The sequence below is a fragment of the Acipenser ruthenus genome, chromosome 4, assembly GCF_902713425.1.
Source record: "Acipenser ruthenus chromosome 4, fAciRut3.2 maternal haplotype, whole genome shotgun sequence".
Classification (NCBI taxonomy): Eukaryota; Metazoa; Chordata; class Actinopteri; order Acipenseriformes; family Acipenseridae; genus Acipenser; species Acipenser ruthenus.
In genome coordinates this window covers 53,665,223-53,684,567 of record NC_081192.1, presented here as the reverse complement: position 1 = coordinate 53,684,567, position 19,345 = coordinate 53,665,223, and the positions used below count along the sequence as shown (strand labels likewise).

The window sequence follows — 19,345 nt, the reverse complement described above, 5'->3', positions numbered from 1 at the left end:
ATCACCATATGTGGAATCTGTCTGTGTTTTGGTACAAAGAGAATGCAAGCTTATCTTCAAACTTGGAACTTTGGAGCCTCTTGGAATGAACATTCTATTCTATTACTGCACTGTGTTACTTTTCTTACTACACAACTGAAGAAGGACTTTTTCCCGAAACGTCCTGAAATAAATACTTTTTTTAATCATTTAAACTTTTTGTGTACATTATTTTTATTTTATTATATATATATATATATATATATATATATATATATATATATATATATATATATTTAGCTCAAAGAGCCAGCTGCCCAACGTTTCGATATGTTGTACATATCTTTCTCAAGGGAGCCTGTGTTTGAATCAAAACATTGGAGGTATTAATAGGTTTTTGATGGCATGACAACTATTTGTTGTTGTTTACATTCAAATATATTACGGAAGCGTATTGCTGCAACCAAACAAAAAAAAAAAAAAATCCAGGAAGTTGTAGTCCTTTTTTTTGCAGAGAGTATTGCTGCCACCTAAAAAAAAAAAAAAATTAACGTTGTAGTCTTTTGAACAAGTACGTTGTAGTTTTCATTGGACAAATGAAAACACGAGTCTCTTGCTTGATTGTAGCCGGTTACCTCGCCATGCTCTGTTTCTAATGATTATGACCTTAAAATTGATTAATAAAGAAACGTGCTTGGGAAATTAACACATTGTACTTGCCCCTGCAAGGTAGGTAAACATATGTTTTTATTTCAGATAAAATAGAAGAGTCTGAATAGAATTTAAACGTATGCAATATATTGAAGTTTTAAGATGGTCAGTACTCAAGAACTTGTCTGAAGCGAGCTGTTTTGCATAATCTTTCTGGAGGTTGATAGCCCCTAAATATACTCAAAACAGAGTGTATAAATAGTATTTGCAGAATCAAAACGGTCTACATTTTCTGAATGTCACAAAATATTGTATTTGTTTTTAATGAGAAACCTCATGGTGGACGTGGGGTTCGGTTAGTTTTTTTCCCTTTTAAACATACCGTAGCCTATGTAAGAATATCAGAGAGTGGTGGAGAATAAACAATACAACAACCAATGTTGTTGCGTTTTTGTAATTATAACCTGCCTGCTGAAATCTGAATTGGTCAAGGATGTCTTTTAATTATCCCTAGGTAGCTAGCAGTAGAAAAAAGAGGCCGGGTTGTTTCAGTCTGATGTTAAAACAAGGTAGGTAAAACCACATAAAAGTTGTTTTTGCAAAGCAAAAGTGTTTTCAATAATCTGAAGGCCAATTAAATGTATGTAGGCCTACTTAATTTGAAAAAAGTGCCGTAGTTTACAAAGTAAATGTGCTGTAGCTTACTGCCTAAGTACGTATGGATACGTTATGTGGAGTAGGCCTACCGCCAGGTCTGGGAAACCATAAATTAGGGATAGATAGCTGATACAGCGAAGCCATGAAATGTTTTCAAATGTACCGTATTTTGTAATGTGTCATAAGGAAACATTACATATTTCAAATGCGTTATTTTTGTTTTGTACATTAACAAATGTAATTAGCTAAGTGACGGCCTACAAAACTATATATATATATACATATAACATACAGTGCCTATAGAAGTCTACACCCCCTTGAACTTTTTGTCACATTTTGTTGTGTCAGTGCCTCAGAGTTTTATGCATTTAAATGAGGATTTTTCCCACTTATCTACACACCATACTCCACACTGTTAAGGAGAAAAAGTTTTTTATGGAGAAAAAAATTATATATTAAAAATACAAAACTGAAATATCATAATTGGATAAGTCTCTACCCCTCTGAGTTAATACTTAGTTGAAGCACCTTTGGCAGCAATTACAGCTGTGAGTCTGTTGGAATAGGTCTCTACCAACTTTGCACACCTAGATTTGGCAATATTTGACCATTCTTCTTTACAAAACTGTTCAAGCTCTGTCAAGTTCCTTGGGGAGCGTTGGTGGACAGCAATCTTCAAGTCATGCCACAAATTTTCGATTGGATTTAGGTTGGGGCTCTGACTGGGCCACTCAAGGACATTTGCCTTTTTGTTCCTTAGCCACTCCAGTGTAGCTTTGAGTCGTTGTCATGCTGAAAGGTAAACTTCTGTCCCCTTTTCAGCTTTCTTGCAGAGTGCAGCAGGTTTTCCTCAAGGACTTTTCCTCAAGAGCTTTGAAATGCACTACCCAGCAGAGGGAACCTACAGGAACTGCTGAATTTATCCTGAAATCATGTGAATCACTACAATTTAATACCAGTGGAGGCCACTTAACTTGGTGTGTGATTTTGAAGGTGATTGGTTACACCTGAGCTAATTTAGGATTGCTATGACAAGGGGGGTGGACACTTATCCAACCAAGCTATTTCAATTTTAATTTTTTATTAATTTTCTACAAAGTTCTAGAATATTTTTTTCACTTGGAAGTTGTGGGGTAGGATGTGTTTAATGCATTTTAATTCCAGGCTATAAGGCAACAAAAGGTGAAAATTTTGAAAGGGGGTGTAGACTTTCTATAGGCACATATATATATATATATATATATATATATATATATATATATATATATATATATATATGTTTGTAGGGTGGTTATAAGTTAGTTATCTATGGTTGTTTTGTTGCAGTTTATTTGTACATATGGTAAAATTACAATGCATAGAGTGCATAAAGACTTGATCCGATTTAATACTGGTTGGTGCTTATAAATAACTAAAAATAAATAAATAAAGTTTGTTTGACTATTTTTTGTAAAAATCATATACTGTAGTTTATCCCAGTGGTTTTCAACCCTGGTCCTCGCGCACCACTGTGTCTGAACTCTTGATTACTTAATTGAACCCTTAATTGAATTAAATTGTCTTATTTAGACCTTTTCAGTTGTTTTCATGTCTTAAACAGGAGGATATAGTTTAGAAAAGAGTTCAATTAAGTATCTGACAACTCAGCTGGAACAAAAACCAGAAGACACAGTGGTACTCGAGGACCTGTGTTGAAAACCACTGGTTTATCCCATGTTTCAGGGTCCCTGACCAGCACTAATCATGGACTACCAAATGTAAATTAAGGAAAGCGAATCTAGGACTAGTGCTGATCAGGATCTGTGAAACGATCCCAATAGGTTTACATTTTTAAAAATCTTTATCATGTCTATTACAATTCAGTAATCAAGTTCACTTACACATCACTTATAAATTGCAATTAAACTGTCACTACAGCATTTCCAAAGGCATTATCAGGATGTATCTGGCCTTTTTTCAGGAACCATCAAATACCATTTTTAAACATACAGTTTATAGTTTAATTAGAGTCATGAATTGTGTTAGGTGTTGCATAATAGTCACATTTTTTGTGTTTCAAAATCTGTATGTAATCTGAAAAACATGCTCTAAAACTGCTAATAAAGTATGTGAATTATTTTACCTTAACATGGCTTCACTGGAGGTAGCTGCAGTTCAGATTTGTAAGATGGAACAAGTGTAATGACATTGACATACTATATTAACACTCATTAGTTAGAAATGTGTATGTGTGTGTGAAGACCCAACACAACGATAATAAACCATAATACAATTTTGCAATCATTCTAAATTAATTTTAAAAAATGATGGCCCCCCAAAAGCTACTAATGTGTCTGGAAGTTAGTAAAATGTGAAGGTGGTATATAAATTGATAGTTAGTGTGACACTTGTTTTATCCTCTACAAGACTAAACTGCTATACAAATGAACTGGTATTGTTTAAATTTATTTAAATGGGTCAATTATGTTAACTTAATTATGATAGTTCTTTGACAGTGTATTTTATTGTCGGTGCAGATGGACAACAGTTTTAAGGACAGAGGCGAGGATATGGCCATATTGTTTTTGAGAAGAAGAGGTACTAACACAATTGAAGGACAATAAGGTATATTGAAGGGTTTCTGTAGACACCAGATGAAAATATGAAATACTATTACCATCTTATCCCACTTGTTGTGTATTCACATTTCAAGGGAGGGGGATAATAACAACTGTGTGTGTGGAGGTGTGCAGGGGTGAGGGGGTGAAGGGGGTGAAGGGGGTGGGGGGGCTGCTGGTCCCTAAAGGTTCGTACAGCAATACTAACATTTTAGAACCCACATCCCCCACAAGATAAAGGGTTAGGCTGAATTTTGCTGGAATAGTCACTTTTGCATTGCAATTTGCTAAAAGTAAGTTAGGTGCTCGTAGTATTCCTTTCTTGAAAGCCCTATTCATTACCAGTTGACCCAATAGTAAAAATAAAAACAACTCAGTTTCCGGTAGCTAGCTAGCTCTTAACATTTTTTTTTATTTTATTAAACTATAATTAAAGCATTTTTACAGAACTGGATGTAAATATGCTGAACTGATGTATTACTACAAATACTAAATCAATTGTGTTAATAGGGCAATTAATGAATGAATGACTTAATTAATTACACTATTACAATTGGTTACATCTGCAGCGGTCCACTGCAACTAGAATTTAAATTATAGTTTTAAAAAATGTATTAGTTGTTCAGTCACTTCATTTACAAGATTCAACTTTTTGACTCAAAGCACAGAGTTGAACGCAATGCAGTGTCAGGTGAATCTTGTAAATTAAATGACTACACCACATTTTTTTTTTTTTTTTTCATTTCAGCATAATTTCTAATATCCTTTACATTGATATCTTACAAATCTACCAAGACAATTCTCCAGATGTATTCATGGTATACAGTACATCTATAGAATTATGTCTGTCCAGTGTGGCTTATCCTAAAGACTGACAGTATAGTATAAGTGGAGTCAGTTGTGATTTAGTATCAGTTGTAGTTTTTTATATTTTATATCATTACTGTTTACAGGTTGATAGCCAGACAATTGGACTGACGGAAGATGATGAGTTAGCCAAACTCATACCATGTGTAGGTGATAGAGTTGCCGTTAAACACTACTGCAGCGGATTAGGATCACGTACAGGAAAAAGCTACGGTGCGTCAAAGATGAAGATATTTAACAAGCGCAGGGAAAAAAATGGGAATTCCACAACATGACAAAACAGGTGAATATGATGAGGCTTCTGAAAGTAATACAGCTGTGAAAAGGAAAAGGCATGTGACAGGGAATAAATCTGCCATGAAGACGATCAGAAAAGTGGAGTTTGGATGGACCCACAACCAGAAGAATATATAGGCAAGGTTTGGTGGTGGCACACGTACTCTTCAAGTGGATAGAGATGCTGATAAAGATGCCTTATTGCAAATTGAAAAAGATCTGTATTTCCCAAATGGTACATACCCCCAAAGAAATCTAGAAGATGTTGACATTGAACTTTGTGATTATAAAAGAACACCACTACCAGAGCAGATGAATGTGAATGAGATATGTGAAAACATACATATGGGTTGTGTCAAATTCTACTTATCAACAAAGGACAGATCATTAAAAACTAAAAGCCAACCACAAACAAAAAAATGCCACAAAGCAATATAGAGTTCTCCAACCATTCCAACAGTGTGACGAGAAGACGACCTAAATTCGCCCAGCACAACAGCACAGCGGCCAGAGCATGAGCTAAATTCGCCCAGGACAACATCACAGCGGTCAGAGTACAAGTGAAATTTACCCAGAACAGCAGCACAGCGGCCAGAGGATGAGCTAAATTCACCCAGCACTCAAGCTGCATGCCCAGGTTATCTTACTGTGAGTGATGACGACTCAATCGATGACACAATTCAGTTTGGAAAACATGATGATATTCATGTTTCATGGATACTAGATGATACATTACCAGTCGATGCATCTGTTCCAGTAAGTTTGGTTCATGAAACAGTTGTTTTTGCTGAAGACCAAACCCTCATTTCTGATGCAAACATCCAGCAGGAATAATCTGAGTCTGAAATCATTAAGGAGCATCCCTTCTCAGCACACCAACAAACATCACATGAACAGGAACAGCACCCAACAATCATTCACCTGGAGGAACCTTTACAAGCCACTCAGCATGAGCTGCTTGTGTCTGCCACATCTACTGTTGTATACACATCTACTGTTGAGCCAGAGTCTGTTTTCCCAGTCTTCCTGCAACAGCCACTAGCTGATGAATCCGAGGTACATTATGCCACTCTCCGACTACACCGAGTAAATATACAGAAGGAAATGATAGCTATATTCAAGGCTGATGATATCATTCAAATACCTATTAAAGTTGCATTTGTAGATGAAGCGGGAGGGGTGTCTCGGGAGGCATTTACAAAATTCTTTAATTCTTTCTTTTGTACATCAGCAGATGGTGAAGATGTCCGTGTGCCTGCTCTTCGTCCAGAATATAGACTTGAACAGTGGCAAGCTGTGGGCCGTATTCTCATGAAAGGATTCAGTGATCATAAAGTCTTCCCATTGAAATTGGCACCAGCTTTTTTCATAGCTTTTATGTTCGGCGAAGAGGCTGTCATGCCAGAAGAGCTCCTTGATTCATTTTTTCTCTACCTTTGCGACAGTGACAGACAGGTACTACAGTCAGCCATGAGTGGTCAGTTGTCTGATAATGACAAGGAGGTTTTTGAAGATATCCTTGACCGGGAGGGTTGCCGTTCAAGTCCGCAAATGGAGCAGGTGCGATTTGTAGTCTTGCAGATGGCCCACAAATGTCTGATTCAAAAGAGTAGCTATGCTCTTGAAGCAATGAGTCATATAGTGAGAGAGGGACTCTGCAACAAATTCCTGAAGTTAACACCATCAAGACCATGTATAGTGAATTGAAACCAACACCAAAGAAAGTCTGCGACCTCCTCCTATCACTGCCAGAAACTAGGGAACAGAACCAAGCCTTCAGATTCCTCACCCAGTTCATCAGTGACCAGGGTAATGATGGATTAGCAAAATTACTGCAGTTTCTCACAGCCTCAAGGGTCATCTCTGGGTCAAAAATTGTTGTGGAATTTCAACATCTTAATGGACTAGACCGATGACCAGTAGCACATACATAAGAACATAAGAAGAACATAAGAAAGTTTACAAACGAGAGGAGGCCATTCAGCCCATCTTGCTCGTTTGGTTGTTAGTAGCTTATTGATCCCAGAATCTCATCAAGCAGCTTCTTGAAGGATCCCAGGGTGTCAGTTTCAACAACATTACTGGGGAGTTGGTTCCAGACCCTCACAATTCTCTGGACCAATGCTAGAACTTCTCTCTACCTACGGTTCGTATTGTGACTTTAGAAATGAATGGGAAGCTGTTCTGTCCTCGGGTTATTTAAGCATGGATATAGTGTAATTATTGAAGTGTTGTACTTCATCTACAGTTGTCAAAAGTTTATATACCCCAAATTTCCATACATTGGGGTATGTAAACTTTTTTATTTTTACCCAATTTTTCTTCGCCAATTTTCCAGTTTACTCCCCAATTTGGAATACCCAATTGTACCCCGTTAAGCTCGGCTCACCGTTGCAACCCCCTGCACCAATCCAGGGGGTGCTAAACGCGTCCTCCGATACGTGCACCGTCACCCATCCTACTTTTTTTTACACAATGAGCTTGGAACCAAGGCAGGGAAACCCATAGCGCCGATTGGAGGACTGGCGCCAGTCTCCCCGCCCCCAGCCCCAAGCTCGCAGGTGCCTGGTCAGCGACAGGGGGGTGCTGAAGCACGGTGAGCTGAAGAATCTAATGCCAACTCCCCCCTCCCAACCCTGGGCAGCGCCCAGCCAATTATGTGCCGCCCCTGTGCTTTTGAAAATGTTTATCAGTGATAACATGCCAGTATCCAACCAGCAATGTGACATTGACTTTGTATTACTGAAGCTAACTTGTGAAGGCATTTATTTTGTTGTGTTGGAAGTCTCTGTGTATTGGAATGTGAATTGTTATTGTAAATTGTTGTAGTTGTACTTCATCCAATTTTAAAAAGTTAATGTCAGAGCGTTAATTGTGTATACAATAAACACATTGAAACGTATGACATTGTACATCGTATTTTTCTTTATTTGTTTGTTTTAATACAGTTCCCATCAGTCCAATGCACATAACTTTTGATGATGACGTTATTTTAAGTGTCAATACCATACTGTGATGGGTACCATAACAAAGATAAATATACACTTAGGGTTTCCAAACCAAGTTTTGAAGAGCCTCAGGGGTGTTTTTGATCCCATGCAAGGTTTAATTTTGACCAATTACTTTCTTGATTATTTTAAATCATCATTTGGGGTGGAGGTGGGTTGGGGGTGTAAGAAAGACATGCAGTACTATTTGTTTATAGCATCCATCTGGATATCATAGGGCTCAAAATAAGCTGATGTAATACAGCATAATTTACATTAAGAACATAAGAACATAAGAATGTTTACAAACGAGAGGGGGCCATTCGGCCCATCTTGTTCGTTTGGTTGTTAGTAGCTTATTGATCCTATAATCTCATCAAGCAGCTTCTTGAAGGATCCCAGGGTGTCAGCTTCAACAACATTACTGGGGAGCTGATTCCAGACCCTCACAATTCTCTGTGTAAAAAAGTGCCTCCTATTTTCTGTTCCGAGTGCCCCTTTATCTAATCTCCATTTGTGACCCCTCTTCGTTTTTTTTTTCAAGTCGAAAAAGTCCTTTTAGAATTTTGAATTTTAGCCTGTCTGCATACGACATGCCTTTTAAACCTGGGATAATTCTGGTTGCTCTTCTTTGCACTCTTTCTAGATCAGCAATATCCTTTTTGTAACGAGGTGACCAGAACTGAACACAATATTCTAGATAAGGTCTTACTAATGCATTGTAAAGTTTTAACATTACTTCCCTTGATTTACATTCAACACTTTTCACAATATATCCGAGCATCTTGTTGGCCTTTTTTATAGGTTCCCCACATTGTCTAGATGAAGACATTTCCAAGCCAACATAAATTCCTAGGTCTTTTTCATAGATTCCATCTTCAATTTCAGTATCTCCCATATGATATTTATGCTGCACATTTTTATTGCCTGCATGCAGTATCTTACACTTTTCTCTATTAAATGTAATTTGCCATGTGTCTGCCCAGTTCTGAATGCTGTCTAGATCATTTTGAATGACCTTTGCTGCTGCAACAGTGTTTGCCACTCCTCCTATTTTTGTGTCGTCTGCAAATTTAACAAGTTTGCTTACTATACCAGAATCTAAATCATTAATGTAGATCAGGAATAGCAGAGGACCTAATACTGATCCCTGTGGTACACCACTGGTTACCTCGCTCCATTTTGAGGTTTCTCCTCTAATCAGTACTTTCCGTTTTCTAGATGTTAACCACTCCCTAATCCATGTGCATGCATTTCCTTGAATCCCTACTGTGTTCAGTTTGAGAATTAATCTTTTATGTGGGATTTTGTCAAAAGCTTTCTGGAAATCTAAATAAACCATGTTGTATGCTTTGCAATTATCCATTGTCAATGTTGCATCCTCAAAAAAGTCAAGCAGGTTAGTTAGACACGATCTCCCTTTCCTAAAACCATGCTGACTGTCTCCCAGGATACTGTTACCATATAGGTAATTTTCCATTTTGGGTCCTATAATAGTTTCCATAAGTTTACATAAAATATACAGACGTCCTCAAATTTGTTGGTACCCTTACAGCTCATTGAAATAATGCTTCATTCCTCCTGAAAAGTGATGAAATTAAAAGCTATTTTGTCATGTATACTTGCATGCCTTTGGTATGTCATAGAATAAAGCAAAGAAGCTGTGAAAAGAGATGAATTATTGCTTATTCTACAAAGATATTCTAAAATGGCCTGGACACATTTGTTGGTACCCCTTAGAAAAGATAATAAATAATTGGATTATAGTGATATTTCAAACTAATTAGTTTCTTTAATTAGTATCACACATGTCTCCAATCTTGTAATCAGTCATTCAGCCTATTTAAATGGAGAAAAGTAGTCACTGTGCTGTTTGGTATCATTGTGTGCACCACACTGAACATGGACCAGAGAAAGCAAAGGAGAGAGTTGTCTGAGGAGAGCAGAAAGAAAATAATAGACAAGCATGGTAAAGGTAAAGGCTACAAGACCATCTCCAAGCAGCTTGATGTTCCTGTGACAACAGTTGCAAATATTATGAAGAAGTTTAAGGTCCATGAAACTGTAGCCAACCTCCCTGGGCGCGGCTGCAAGAGGAAAATCAACCCCAGATTGAACAGAAGGATAGTGCGAATGAGCTTTTTGAGCGAAAGTGGGCTCCATGGAAGAAGACCCAGGAGGACTCCACTTTTGAAAGAAAAACATAAAAAAGCCAGACTGGAATTTGCTCAAATGCATATTGACAAGCCACAATCCTTCTGGGAGAATGTCCTTTGGACAGATGAGTCAAAACTGGAGCTTTTTGGCAAGTCACATCAGCTCTATGTTCACAGACGAAAAAATGAAGCTTTCAAAGAAAAGAACACCATACCTACAGTGAAACATGGAGGAGGCTCGGTTATGTTTTGGGGCTGCTTTGCTGCACCTGGCACAGGGTGCCTTGAATCTGTGCAGGGCACAATGAAATCTCAAGGCATTCTGGAGCGAAATGTACTGCCCAGTGTCAGAAAGCTCTGTCTCAGTCGCAGGTCATGGGTCCTTGTGGCAAAGTGGCTAGTGAAGGGGAACAGGTGTAGCGGTGATGCGATGCAGGAGTGACAGGCAGACAACGGTATACAGTGGGAAAAAGTGCTTTATTTATAATCCAGGTCTGGTGACCGTCAACTAATAAACCCCCGGCTATACACACCAATGTGTAAAGTACGGGGAGTCCTGGGTGAGTGTAGTCGTGCTGGTGCTTAGTGCAAACACAAGTATTTCGTGACAGTTAGTGCAGTGGTGCTCCGGATTGTGCTGACCCTCGGCGACAGCTCCGGAGATGTGCTGTAACTGTCTGGTGAAGTAAAACACAAACAATTACCACACAGACAAACACAACACAAAACACGTATCACGTTGAGCTCCTCTCTCAGTCCTTCTCTCTCTCGCGCTTTACCCAAAACGAAGGAAAAGAACAGCGTTACCCTGGCCCCTATATGTAATCCCGCATGATATCTAGGTAAACGGTTGCAGCTGCCTTATTACTTGCAGCTGCCCCTCGTTTACCTGTCAAATCAATATGGTCTTACAACAGAGTCTCGCTTCCTTCCAGGCTGACCCACTTCCCGGTCCCGGAAACGAACTGTCAGGCCAGCCCTTCCAGATACTTCTCCTCCCGTTCTTTAGCACCCTCACAGGTTGGGAGGAAGATTTATCACCAGAACTCATTGTATTTCTGTCACAGTCCTCCAACAGGATAATGACCCAAAACACACAGCTAAAAGCACCCAAGAATGGATAAGAACAAAACATTGGACTATTCTGAAGTGGCCTTCAGAGTCCTGATCTGAATCCTATCGAACATCTATGGAAAGAGCTGAAACTTGCAGTCTGGAGAAGGCACCCATCAAACCTGAGACAGCTGGAGCAGTTTGCTCAGGAAGAGTGGGCCAAACTAACTGTTAACAGGTGCAGAAGTCTCATTGAGAGCTACAGAAAACGTTTGATTGCAGTGATTGCCTCTAAAGGTTGTGCAACAAAATATTAGGTTAGCGGTCCCATCATTTTTGTCCATGCCATTTTCATTTGTTTTATTATTTACAATATTATGTTGAATAAAAAATCAAAAGCAAAGTCTGATTTCTATTAAATATGGAATAAACAATGGTGGATGCCAGTTACTTTTGTCAGTTTCAAGTTATTTCAGAGAAAATTGTGCATTCTTCGTTTTTTGTGGAGGGGTACCAACAAATTTGAGCACGTCTGTAAGTCAGGCTTATTGGTCTGTAGTTACCTGGTTCTTTTTGTCTCCCTTTTTGTGGATTTGCCATTTTCCAGTCTGTCGGTACAACCCCTATGTCAAGAGACTGTTGCATGATCTTGCTTAGCGGTTTGTAAATAACTTCTTTCATTTCTTTGAGTACTATTGGGAGGATCTCATCCTGCCCAGGGGATCTGTTTATTTTAAGAGCTCCTAGTCCCTTTAACACTTCTGCCTCTGTTATGCTAAAGTTATTTAAAACTGGATAGGACCAGGTCGACATGTGGGGCATGTTGTCCGTGTCCTCCTTTGTAAAGACCTGTGAAAAGTAATCATTTAATATATTTGCCCATTTTTTTTCCGTCTATGATTTTGCCATTTGTGGCTCTTAGACATTTAACCTCCTCTTTGAATGTTCTCTTGCTGTTATAATATTGGAAAAACATTTTGGAATTGGTTTTTAGCCCCCTTAGCAATGTTCATTTCTATTTCTCTCTTGGCCTTTCTAACTTCCTTTTCTGTGTACTTTGTTTTTGGTCCCTTTTAAACGCTCTGTAAAGTACCTTTTTTCGCTGAATATTTTTTTTAATTGATCTGCGTGATAGAGAGAGAAAGGATCGATGCTGTAAATCTCCCTTCCGATTAGAAAGGGCGCTGTGTAAGGGGGAAGGTATGCTGCCTCCTAGATCTACCACCTCGGTGGTAGGTGGAAACCGGAAGGTGACCATATTAGGAGGGCGCGTAGCTGCAAGTACTCAGGACGATTCCATTGCAGTCAGCTGCGGGGCAGCCGTCTATTGGAGAAACCATGGCGACGCGTTGACTGCAGGGAGGAGTTTGCTGGGTACAAAGGGGAAGCAGCTATGTCAAAACCTCCCCTTGCGCTGAAAATGTAAAATAGACAGCCAGAGCCTGTATTGTTTAATGGTTTTTGGATTACGTGTGTTTTGTGTTGCAGAGGAGGAGTGAGCCGCGGACCGTCAATATATAGAGCACGTCCCTGCACTGCGCAGCACAATACCGCACCACACCACTCACGGCACCACACTTCTCAGGACCGAGAGCACTGCGTGCACGGAGAACGTGGGGACGGACAAAGTCCCGTTTTTGTTTACTTTTTGTTTTTTATTAAGAGAGCTGCCGTGTACCCCCCAATACCATCGCTGGTAAAGGGGTGGATTTATTTGTGTTATTGTTATTATTTTTATTATTATTAAAACACGCAGACTGTTTTGGGAGAAAGATTGTGTGGACCTGATTTATTCACTGCACCACTGCACCTGACGACAATCTGTTAAACCATTTTGGCCTTTTTGTTTTAGATTTAGATTTGTACTACATTTTTAAAAAACAACCATCCTTTTTCTGTGGATGTTCTCTCTATTTCACTCCAATCTAATTCTGTTAGTCTCTGTTTCATACCTTCATAGTTTGCTTTAATAATACAAATAGCATGCAAAATAATATTAATATATTCTTACTGAAATAATCTTAATGTGTTAAGATGGGCTGCGGGCCTCTGGGCTTGCAGTGCTTAAAATAGCGGATGGCTTTGAAGATGTGCGTATCACAGGAAGACTGTGTTTGTTACTTTGTCTCATCCTTCCTGAAGAGGTAAGGACTAGTTAATTAATAAGGCATTGCAGTACACTTACAGTTGTGTGTGGATATAATTTCTCAAAAACAAATATAATTCAATAGCTTCATCAGGATTTGTGGGTGGGTCCAAGTTGTTCTCACCTATTATGAAGCAGGATAATTCAAACACTGTTTCATCACAGGGGTATGGTCCCTTGGATAGGCACTCCTCTCTACAGACATGAAGCTGCTGGTTAGTGATTGGATTTGAATAATTTCTGGCTGCATACAGATGTGGAAGGTTGTGCATCAGGACTGGACGAACATCAGGTGCAACTGCATTTCTAGTTGGTCGAATCCTGTGAATGTTCCACAGATGAACTAATCGCAGCAATTCATCCTAAACAAAAAATACCTTATTGTGGCAGTCTGGCTCGCAGTGGTGATGTGTGATGACGTCACGGACCAGGAAGTAACTGAAACCAAACAGTGGATGGGCGGTTGAAGCTGAGTGTAATGGCACTCAGCGTATTTATTAATAAACAAAAGATTTAAACAAAACACAAAACAAAAAGGCACAAGGGCCAAACGAATAAACAAACAAACAAGTAAGTGTCGTGCTGGCTAATCCAGCACGTTTTAGCAATTGTTAATTTTCTTATTCTCCTTGCGCTCTTTCTCTCTCCGCTCTCCCGTACTCTCCTCAACACTCTCCCAAGTGCAGAGAGCTGCAGGTTTATATACTCTGGCCGAGGGATTAACTAGTTGGTAATTATCTTATTATCCCCCGGCCAGAGTCTGCACGCGTTTGGTAAGGATGCATGACTGTCAGCTATTTAAGTAATCAGTAGCTGATCAGCCATGCATCCTCACGGGGTTTTTAAATAATAATAAAAGACGCGGCGCTTTTACCCGCGCCGCAAACAAAAATACAAATAATAATAAATAGGGGCGGGACACTCCGCCACACATGCCCCCCCTTGTGCGCAGCACACATGGCCTTTTCGGCCACCTCCCCCCTTAGTCCCCAAAGTCCCGGTTAGCAGTCCCGGTGCAGGAACAGGGGCAGCAGCGGACCAAAGGTGGCGGCCACGGTGGGATGTCCTCCTCCCACCCAAACAGCCGTAGCGTTCCAATGGCCCGCGCACCGGCCGGCTCCTCTGGCCAAAAAAATTTTGGGGGTGGTCTCCAGACCTGCCCCCCCTTCTTCATGGCCGGCCACCCTTTCTCCTGCAGCGAAATTGCTGCGGGGGAAGCTGGTCTCCTGACCTCCCCCCCCTTCTTCATGGCTGGCAGCTGCCCTTCATGGGGCTCCAGCCACAGTATTTCCTGCCGCGAAAGTGCGGCTGGGGGAGCTGGTCTCCTGACCTCCCCCCTCCTCTTCACGGCCAGCAGTTCCCCTCCGTGGGGCTCTGACCACATGATCTCCGGCCGCGAAAGTGCGGCTGGGGGAGCTGGTCTCCTGACCTTCCCCTTCCTCTTCATGGCCAGCAGTTCCCCTCCGTGGGGCTCTGACCACCCAAACTCCTGCCGCGAAAGTGCGGCTGGGGGAGCTGGTCTCCTGACCTCCCCCCTCCTCTTCACGGCCAGCAGTTCCCCTCCGTGGGGCTCTGACCACAGTGTAGTGACCCCAGGCGAAGCAGGATCCCTGGCGACCCCAGGCGACTGCAGCGGCAGCGGACCCTCGGGAGGTGAACTCGGGAGGGGAGCCCCTGGCCATGGAGGCGGCAGCGGGAGCTCCACTTCTCCCTCGTTCTCTGTAGCTGGTGGCTCTCCAGGTGATGCGGAGCAACAGGCAGCCCCAGGCGATGCGAAGCAGGCATCCCTGGGTGGTGCGAGGCAGGGCAGGAGCAGTCCTTCCCATGACGGTGGATGTGGAACCAGCAGGTATTCACCCTCTGCTGGTGGAGGTGGGAGGGGAAAGCAGTCCTCCCACGGCGGCTGAGGCGGAACCAGCAGGTATTCACCCTCTGCTGGTGGAGGTGGGAGGGGCAAGCAGTCCTCCCATGGCGGTTGAGGCAGAACCAGCAGGCATTCACCCTCTGCTGGTGGAGGTGGGAGGGGCAAGCAGTCCTCCCACGACGGTGGAGGCGGAACCAGCAGGCATTCACCCTCTGCTGGTGGAGGTGGGAGGGGCAAGCAGTCCTCCCACGGCGGTTGAGGCAGAACCAGCAGGCATTCACCCTCTGCTGGTGGAGGTGGGAGGGGCAAGCAGTCCTCCCACGACGGTGGAGGCGGAACCAGCAGGCATTCACCCTCTGCTGGTGGAGGTGGCGGAGGCAGAGGCAGCTCTTGCTGCTCTGCTCCTGGTGGTGGTGGAGACAGAAGCAGCTCCTGCTGCTCTGCTCCTGGTGGTGGTGGTGGAGGCAGAGGCGATGGGGCGGATGCTGGCCACTCAGAGGGAGGCTGTGGCGGTGCTGGCTCCCTCTGCTGTGGCGGCTGGGCTGGTGTGTGCCGTGCTCCCTTCAGCAGCATAAATAGAGGCTGCTGGGGAACACCAGCATCCTGCCCTTCTCCCCCCCAGAAAAATTCAGGGGGTTGAGCCTGTAACTCCTCCCCTTCTGGCTCTTGGGACTGCAGCTTGGGTCCTAGGGCTGTGGAAGCCCCGACTTCCCTCTCTTCGGGCCGTGGACACACCGACTCCTCCCTTTTGGGCTGTGGACGCACCGACTCCTCCCTTTTGGGCTGTGGATGCACCGACTCCCCCCTCTTGGGCTTAGGACGTTCGGGCTCCTCCCACTCAGGCGCAGGACGTTCGGGCTCCTCCCACTCAGGCGCAGGACGTTCGGGCTCCTCCCACTCAGGCGCAGGACGTTCGGGCTCCTCCCACTCAGGCGCAGGACGTGCGGGCTTCTTTGCCTTCTTAGCACCGCCCCTCCTTCCCTTCTTCGGGACCAGCAGTTCCACCTCCTGCCATGGAGGGGGTTGGTCGGGTGCTTTGTGCCCGACCTTGCCGACGGCAAAGCACCACTCCTCCCCTTTGAGGCAGGTGAGGCAGGTTTCCTGATCCACCTGCGGCGATGGTATGGCCTTCAGGTGGATCCACTCCTCCGCAGTCTCCACCTCACCTCGATCAAAGGCCTGCACAAAGAGGGGGTCTTCATATGGGCACACCTCAGGGAGGTGCCCATACTCCAGGCAGGCGAGGCACCATGTAGCCCCTCCTTCCTTCAACTCCCTCTGATGCGCATGCCACCTCTCCATATAGGCGTCCACTTCATCCATTTTTTTTTTTTTTCAAACACAAAAACACTATTTGAAAAAACGAACACGAAAAAAAACTTCCTTTGCTGTTCCTGGTCCGGCTGTTGGAGGCGTTGTTTGTCCCACGCAGGACACCATATGTGGCAGTCTGGCTCGCAGTGGTGATGTGTGATGACGTCACGGACCAGGAAGTAACTGAAACCAAACAGTGGATGGGCGGTTGAAGCTGAGTGTAATGGCACTCAGCGTATTTATTAATAAACAAAAGATTTAAACAAAACACAAAACAAAAAGGCACAAGGGCCAAACGAATAAACAAACAAACAAGTAAGTGTCGTGCTGGCTAATCCAGCACGTTTTAGCAATTGTTAATTTTCTTATTCTCCTTGCGCTCTTTCTCTCTCCGCTCTCCCGTACTCTCCTCAACACTCTCCCAAGTGCAGAGAGCTGCAGGTTTATATACTCTGGCCGAGGGATTAACTAGTTGGTAATTATCTTATTATCCCCCGGCCAGAGTCTGCACGCGTTTGGTAAGGATGCATGACTGTCAGCTATTTAAGTAATCAGTAGCTGATCAGCCATGCATCCTCACGGGGTTTTTAAATAATAATAAAAGACGCGGCGCTTTTACCCGCGCCGCAAACAAAAATACAAATAATAATAAATAGGGGCGGGACACTCCGCCACACTTATTAAAATGGAAGTTATTTTTGCTACAAACAAACTTGATGATAAACAGGTAAAAAATATATATACAAATGTATCTTTGTAAACGATTTATATACTCAGTAATCCATAGCATTCTAGCAGTAGGGCCTACACTTGTAATGAACAAGTTAGTGAGGGCTTCTAAAAGCATTTTAATATGTTCACCATAGTGATGAACACAAAATGCACACAGTACATTGATAATTAATCCACTTAAAAAAAACCCATTATTATTATTATTATTATTATTATTATTATTATTATTTATTTGTTTTAATCCCTTAAATCAAGGGATTTGCTGTGTTTGACAGCAAATCCCTTGATTTAAATGTTTATTAAAAAAACAAAAAACTAAAAAAACATACCTGTATGATGTTCAAGCAAGAGAACTGTGAGGCTTTTGTCAAGGAAGTTGCCTGCAAAGTTGTCTGTCTCCTTTAGAGACTGAAAGCAGCTCATCCAGAACTGTGCGTGTTGTCTTCTCAAAAAAGCCCACCAACTTGATTGTGGTTACTAGAACCATAAATGTAAAAGTTTCTTGCAAATTCGTCTGTATGGTCAAATCTAAGAAATCGTTGCATCTGTTCAACGCAACCATTCTCAGTGCCTAAGTCAGATCGTATCCATGCCAGGCAGCCCATTTGGGATTCTACTGCATCAATGAAGTAACCTGCTATTACTTTTGGATTGCTGTTTGTGGAGCATGCATCCATATGATCTGTCGTGAAAATCCATCAATTGCTCCATTTATGCATATCCTGTAGGGCTTTGTCATAGGAGTCTATGTGCCACAAATAATTCGTTCCAGGGTTGCCGTAGATATGACAACGTAAACGACGCCTCTGTCGAGAGTCAGTTCCCTCAGGAGCCAGTATTTGAAGCCTTCCTTCCTTTCTAACTGTGTCTTGGGTTACGACAAAACCATGTTGAATGCATTTGAGATGCCTCAATCTATATCCATGTAGTTTCCCATGTGTACCAATTTCAGACATCAAGAACAGTGCTACTTCAAGTATATCAGAATTGAATTTCCAACAGTACAATTGATTTGATTTTAAGACCCTTCTTAAAGTTCTCATGCTAAACACAACTCCATTTAAATTACTCAAACACTCCAAGATTTCTCGATTACTAAGTCCAAAGTTGAAATAATACCTGCCATTCTTGGCCACCTGCCATTCTTGTTAAACTAAAGCTGTAACAGGTACACAGTATCACACAAGAGGCTGATGTCAAATACACACTTGTACGTAAGATTTTTTATTTTTTGACATTTTTTTTTGTCACCAATTTTTTTTTTTTTTTTTTAGGTGGCAGCAATTTTGGCACCAAAATATATATATATATATATATATATATATATATAAGAAATATATATATATATATATATATATATATATATATATATATATATATATATATATAACATAGAAAATTGTTTTCTTTTTCACTCGCTCCTTCACATCTTGCTGTTCCCTTTTCGGGATGGGATCGACAGTGCCTGCATTTCAAATAAACCTCCCCTTACCTGGTTCCAGTGTTACTGTTATTGATCCTAGCACAGAAAAAAAATCATAAATGAAATAACATAAACAGTCTAGTCAAAAGTCCTTTTATAGAATGATGCAGTGAGATTCCAAATTTTTATTATTTTTGTATTTATTAACCCCTTCTCTGCTGAGGCCCTGGTGACGCCCTGTGCTACAGGCATTTTGTGATTTTGGGACTCGCCTGTTTTACATCAAAATTACTATATGTTCCTATTTAGATACCCCTGGCAAACTATATATTGTGTTTTTTAGCAGACTCAAAAAGTTTCGTATTGGTGCCAAGTTTTTGTGGTTTACTTGGTCATGTGACCACAAAATACAGTTATTATTGTAAACAAAATGCTACTTTTTCATAAAATGTGTTATACCTGCATCACATTTAGTCCCTAAAATGCTAGTTTGGTGTAAGAATGTAGAAACTTTTAAGCTGCTGGATGTGCCTGTGCCTATGTGTACATCTTTTCATTTGTTTTGGGAGGTTTACTTGCTCTAGACAGACACCAGGCAACTTTGACTTTTCCACTTCAAAATGTGCAGCCCACGGTCCATAGC

General features: G+C 41.7%; 1 long non-coding RNA gene across 1 annotated transcript; it reads left to right on the top strand.

Annotated features, from left to right (window-relative positions):
• The first annotated feature begins 1,160 nt into the window (after positions 1-1,160).
• On the top strand, positions 1,161-12,815 carry LOC131737049 (uncharacterized). Its single transcript, XR_009328620.1, has 3 exons — positions 1,161-1,199; positions 3,804-3,891; positions 12,712-12,815. It is a non-coding gene; the product is annotated as an uncharacterized LOC131737049 (long non-coding RNA).
• Positions 12,816-19,345: the final 6,530 nt, after the last annotated feature.